Source organism: Rhinatrema bivittatum, unplaced genomic scaffold (assembly GCF_901001135.1).
Source record: "Rhinatrema bivittatum unplaced genomic scaffold, aRhiBiv1.1, whole genome shotgun sequence".
Classification (NCBI taxonomy): domain Eukaryota; kingdom Metazoa; phylum Chordata; class Amphibia; order Gymnophiona; family Rhinatrematidae; genus Rhinatrema; species Rhinatrema bivittatum.
In genome coordinates, this window is record NW_021820999.1 from 84522 (window position 1) to 90723 (window position 6202).

Below are 6202 nucleotides of genomic sequence, written 5' to 3' on the forward strand. Positions count from 1 at the left end.
TATGTCAGAGACTGGATGCTTACTTTTGGAAAATTGCTGAATTGTGACTAGGGTTGCAACATTTCCACAGACCAGGACTGGACACTTGAGGAATAAGGGGAAAGGGGTGGTGGTTACAGGCCCATTTCTATACATTTTAATATATTTACTATATTGAATCCTGCTTGTGAATTACCTTCCAGCCTCCCCATTTCTTAGCTCAGCTCCATGGGGCAGGCTGCTCCAGATCCCTACAGAGAAATCACACACTAGCAGAATACCTCACCTCGGTCATACATGCATAACATAGACAGACCCTCACCAAGTACAGAATAAAAAGACCGTAAAGTATAAATATAAACATGCAGACAAAATCTAAACTGGAAACTGCAACAAGCTAGACTGTATGTGTTACGGTCGTGGACCCTTGGGCCGGTTGAGACAGTAGATGGTATGCTGCGGAGGCCCACAGCGAGCATCACAGTCGGGAGGCAGCACAGAAGAGACTTGGAAGAGATTTCACCACTGGAAGTCCGAGGTCCCCCCAGGAGGGGCCCTTAGGGACCTGTACCTCTTGGACTTAGGGGGGACCCTATTCGATCAAGGATCCGGGCTGCGGCCGAAGAGATGGACAAAGGATGGCTGGACCTAGGTAGCTGAAGAGTCTTCACCCTCGGAAGCCTGCGGCTCCCGCGGGAGGAGCCAGTGAGAGCCCGAGCCGCTGGGACTTAGGAGACTCCTCTGGGCAGCAAGTACCGTATACCTGAGGTGATGGAAGAAGCCGAAGTCAGAGTCCAAGAGCGAAGCCGGGTCAGAAGCCAGAAGTCAGGGATGAAAGCAGAAGATAGAGTCGTGGGATGGAGCCGGGTCAAAGCCAGAAGTCAGAGGATGAACCAAACCAGGAGCGGAAGCTGAAGACGAAGTCAGGAGGCGAAGCCGGGTCAGAAGCCAGGAGTCAAGAGTCAGGGGAGATGAACCAGAGTGCAATGCAGCAACTAGAGACACAGAGGAACTGTGTGAACCTCGTTGCAAGGCCCCGTCCTGATGGAGCTGCAGGGTTTAAATACCCTGCAGGGTTTAAATACCCTGCAGCATCTGACATCATCTGGGGCGTCCCCTGTAGGTTTCCTGCACTGGCCCCTTTAAGGCTCCAGCCCCTGGGCACGTGCGTGCCTAGGGGGCGGGGCCAAGCGTGTCGGGCCGGCGGCGTCTCCCTCACACAGGGAGAGCCGCAGCAGGCCACGAATCAGGCCAACGTGGCCTAGGGAGCGTCCATGCGGGCCGGGCCAGCCCGGAGGTAAGAGGAGGGACCAGGGCACGGCCCGGTCCCATAACAGTATGCAGTGCAACTGAAAAACAGAAACATCACCATTCCTCATAATACAATAATAAAAGCAAGAAATAGAAAACATCATTCATAACAGTAAACCCATACAAATAAACAGAAAAAACATTTCAAAACAGCTGATGAATAGGACATCCAATAATAAAAAAATTTATATAAAATGTTTTTAAACTTCCACAATCACCCATAAATTATCTCAAAACATGTGACACATCAACTAGCACACACCATGAAGAAATCCACCCTGGACTGGTGCAACATGCTTACTCTCTTGCCGTGTTTAAATCCCATCTAAAAACCCACATTTTTCAAATCACTTTTAAATCTTATGCCTGTCTATGAATCTTAAATTTCTTTTCATTTTAACCATTGTCTTGCTTTATGAAATACTCCAATGTATTTATTTATTTAGTTTTAGAAATGTTATATATCGACATTCCATATATAGATCACAACGGTTTACAAAGTGACATTCATGGTTATGACTCAACAAACAATAATTGGTTACAGAGGTAGTGTTACTATATATGTATTAATATCTATCATGTGAATTTTCTATTACATATTAATAACTAGAGTTTTTCATGAACTAAACAATTTCAATGAAATTGTCTAATTCAACATGGTTCAGGGGATCAAAAAAACGTGCACTAACACGAAAATTGGGTCCCACAAAAAAAAAAAAAAATCGAACCACGGGAAAAACGAAATTTCCCGCGGGGACCCAAAAATGAAGCCTGAACCGAAAGAACTAAACAATGCACACCTCTATTAATATCTTCTCTCGTTGGCTTTATTTTCATATTTTGATTATTATCTTTTGTATTTGTGATCCTTTATTTTCAGGTATATTAGGTTAATTCATATGCGTTTTTGAATATCCATGTTTTTAGTTTGCATTTAAATCTCCTTCTGTCAGGTAAAATATGTAACATCTCAGGCAGAGAATTCCATAGCTTTGAGCCCACTACAGAAAAAAATGTAATCTCTTAATTTCGTCAGATGTGTGCTGTTTATTGTCAGAATAGTCAATAGACTTTTGCATGTGTTGGACACATTTTCTTTAATTAATTAATTAATTGATTGATTGATTGATTAATTAATTCATCAAATTGAGTTTTCAATGTATTTATTTGTAGATTTATTTATATATTTTATTTATTATTTTATTAATTCTCTTGTCCTATATGTTTGTCTTATTAGACTGTAAGCTCTATTGAGGAGGGGCTATTTTTTGTATGCTTGTACAGTGCTGCGTGTCGTATAGAATTATCAAAATGTTAAGTGGTAGTAGAAGTGGTAATACGTCCCCAACAATATTTTCTGGTTATGTTGCTGAGTCTGGTTATAATTGTGGACCCAATATTAGGGATGTGAATCATTTATCTGACGATTGAAAATATCGTCCGATATTTTCAATATCGTCAGATATCGGGGGGTCCCCGATAGCGATAGGAAACCCCACGATTAATTTAGTGGGTTTTCTTATTGTTATGGGGGGGGGGGGGGGGCGGGAAGAAAGGACACAACCTAAAAACACAACCTGACCCTTTCAAATGAGATTGTTAGTATCCCCCCACCCTCCGGCCCCCCCCCCCCCCCCAAATTTTTAAATACCTGGTGGTCCAGCGGGGGTCACGGGAGCATTCTCCTGCGCTCAGGCTCTTGGCTGCCACTAATCAACATGGCGCCGATGGCCCTTTGCTCTTACCATGTGACAGGGGCTATCTGTGCCATTGGTCGGCCCCTGTCACATGGTAGGTGCACTGGATGGGCCGCACCATTTTTAAAGATCACAGGTTGCACACAGATGTTCCTGAATATGGAGCATTACGTTGGGAAGGGAGTGGGGCAATGGATGGGACGGGAGGGAGAACTAGGGAAAGGGGAAGATTGGGAAGGGAAATTTGAGTTTGAGTGGGAGAGTGGCTGGTATAAAGATATAAATATTATATTTTGGATGTTGAATGGCAGATGTTACAATTTTTTCTTTAAACCTGAAAGGCTTACATTCACCAAGGAAGAGGCAACTGTTAATTGGAGAAGCTCACTCATCTTTTGAATCCATTTTTTTCCTACAGGAAACCCATTTCAAGAAAAAGGATGAATATTTATTGGGAAGCAAATATTTCCTAATATCTTTCTTGCGTCTAATTAAATTAATCAAAAACATGATGGGACGGGGATTATGTTTTCAAATAGCATATACTTTGAGACATTGATGTAGAAGGAATAAAGCAAGTAGATACTTGACAATGAAAATAAAGTTAGGCAATACAGTAGTCACACAAATATATATTCTCTGAATATGGGACAAGGATCTTTTTTCATTGAGTTAGGAGAGCACTTGAGTGGTATGATAGAGGGTTATGTGATCCTAAGTGGTTTTAATCTTACTATTGACTCCCTTGTTGGTTCAGATTCATTAAAATGCCATAGAACTAAATTAAAACTTCTCTTGTTATCTTTGGGATTTTTGGATGCATGAAGATAGCAAAATCCTACCTTATGTGATTTTACATTTTATTCTATTCTCTAGAATTGACAAGTTAATAATGAGCCAGTGTTGTTATTGCAATAAAAAAGTTTACCAAGGACACAGAGGACAACATAGACAGTGTATTTCTTATGAATAATAGGCTTTATTTCTTATGCACACAAGGAAGTCAGTAGTCTAAAGGACTGACAATTTGAGATTGAAAAGACTATCCTTAAGTACAGTTTGTATAGCAATTAAAAACAGCACTTCTTTGATTTAGCGTCACGAGGATCACAGAGACACATTTGTTTAGACATTTGCTACTTCAAGCATTTTCCCCAGCGCCCTGAGAAACTAACTAACCTTGAAGAGATCTACATTTTACAACACTTTTCCTGGAGAACATGCAACTTCAAAAGATACATCCTTTCTTCTTTTTATTTAGAGAAAGAGAGACAGAAAAGCAGAATGCCTTAATTTACAAGTCAGCAGTGCCCCCCTGGACCTCAGATGGTGCATCTGTATTGAACAGATGGCCCCAATATTTCTTTACTATCGCAGTCCCTCCTTTTTGTTCAGGGGCATGCTGCTTCCCTTAAAAATTAGTTATACTTTCACCCATAGTGCATAATCTGCTAAACTCTTCATCCGGAGATGCGTTCTGTGGTACTGCAAGTGTTGTAGAGACCAGTATTTTAGGAATGCTTTTCTTGCATAACATAACAATGCATTGAACAGATACACATAAAATTAGAAGGAACACTATAATAGTTATAAAAAGCATCAATATTCTTTTACCCAAAGTCCTAGCACCCCGCCTAAGCCAAAAACATCCCAGGAGGGGTTGTCTGTATCAGCATAGTGAGAAAGGTGGGTCAGCAGATTATCTATAGCTTGTATGTGATTTCTAATACTACCATCAACAAGAAGAATTCATAAATTGACAAACCCCTTTGTCAGCAAGCAACATGTCTAGCACCATACGATTATCTAAAACTACTTCTTTAAGAGACTTGATCTCTAATTGTATTAGTCCTATAATCTTTGTTGTCTTGTTCAATGTGACTTTCACAGTGGCAGAAAGATTTTTTAAAACATTTTCAAGTTCAAAAACTCTTAAACCAGGAAAAACCATCCTCAAAATATGATGAAAGGATCACAGTCCATCTGGAAAACGAATAGGTGACCTGCGCCTTCTCTTAGGGGCAAATCAGTTCTGACGATGTTTGTTGAAAGAAAACAATGGTACAATGTATCCAAAAGAAAACCAAGCAGTAATATTGAAGGAAATAGTCTTTACTGCTCCCCACAGTGCAAAGAACCATAGTCCTGAGGTATTATAAACTGATAGTCTTCTGTCATTCACTTTTACCTCAGAGGTGGTGAAGTAGATTTTTGATATTTTCCCTTCCAGTTACAACAGGAAGGCCCAGCACAGAGCAGCCTTGCTCTTCAATATAAGCCTTGGCAAGCAGAAGCATGGGCGAAGGGGTGTACTCATCATGAATATAGTTCCCAGTACACCTGAGGTTGCATACATAACCAGTAGGATAGGTTCCTTGAATCTTTTTTCTCAGCTTCCATAGGGCACAGCTGGCATATCGCATAGACTTACTGGCTGCTCTTGCTGTGGTCCCAACGAGGTAGAGTTCTGCTAAAGCATGGAGGATGCTTATAGTCCCCGCAGTATGAAGGATGCGCCCCGGGGAGTGCCGCCATCTTGTTGTAAACCTTATACAGGTGAGCAGTCATGTTTACTTCAAGGTCAAAACACTCATGCACAAAGTTCCATCGTGCGGACAGACAGATGATATTTCACCACACAATAGTAAACCTTTTGTAGGTGACGGCCATCATATCGGTGCAGTTTGCCCAGAGAAGCAAAAGCAGGGTCATGTCCGTTCCAGTAGCCTCGTGAGAGAGTTCTATGTCCCGGAGCTTCCTGCTGTTGTAATACTGTCGGCTCTTTTGCAATGAGAAAGAATTACCCAAGCAGGGTGTCCTTCCAATTTTACTGCAGAATGTGGTTAAAAATACCTGATAAGGTCCTCTCCACCTGGGAGCCAAGGAGTTCTTTCGCCGAAAAATCTTCAAAAAAACCAAAGTCCCTGGTTTTCACACTCTCAGTGTACACTCACTCTCAGTCAGGGTGATCCAGTACCGAGCGGTAGGAAGAGCTGCGTTAGTGCCTACGGCACCCGCGGTTACCGCCCGCACAGTGCAGCTCACCTACCGCTCGATCCTGAAGCCTAATTATATGTAAATGTAAGCCGCGTCCGAAAAGCCTTAGGCCCGCGCAACCAGGATACTGGATAGAGCGCCTATACAGGATCCTGGGTGCGCGGGCCTAAGGCTTCACGCCACGCTGGTATCTGTCATTTCAAATGTCATTTGAAATG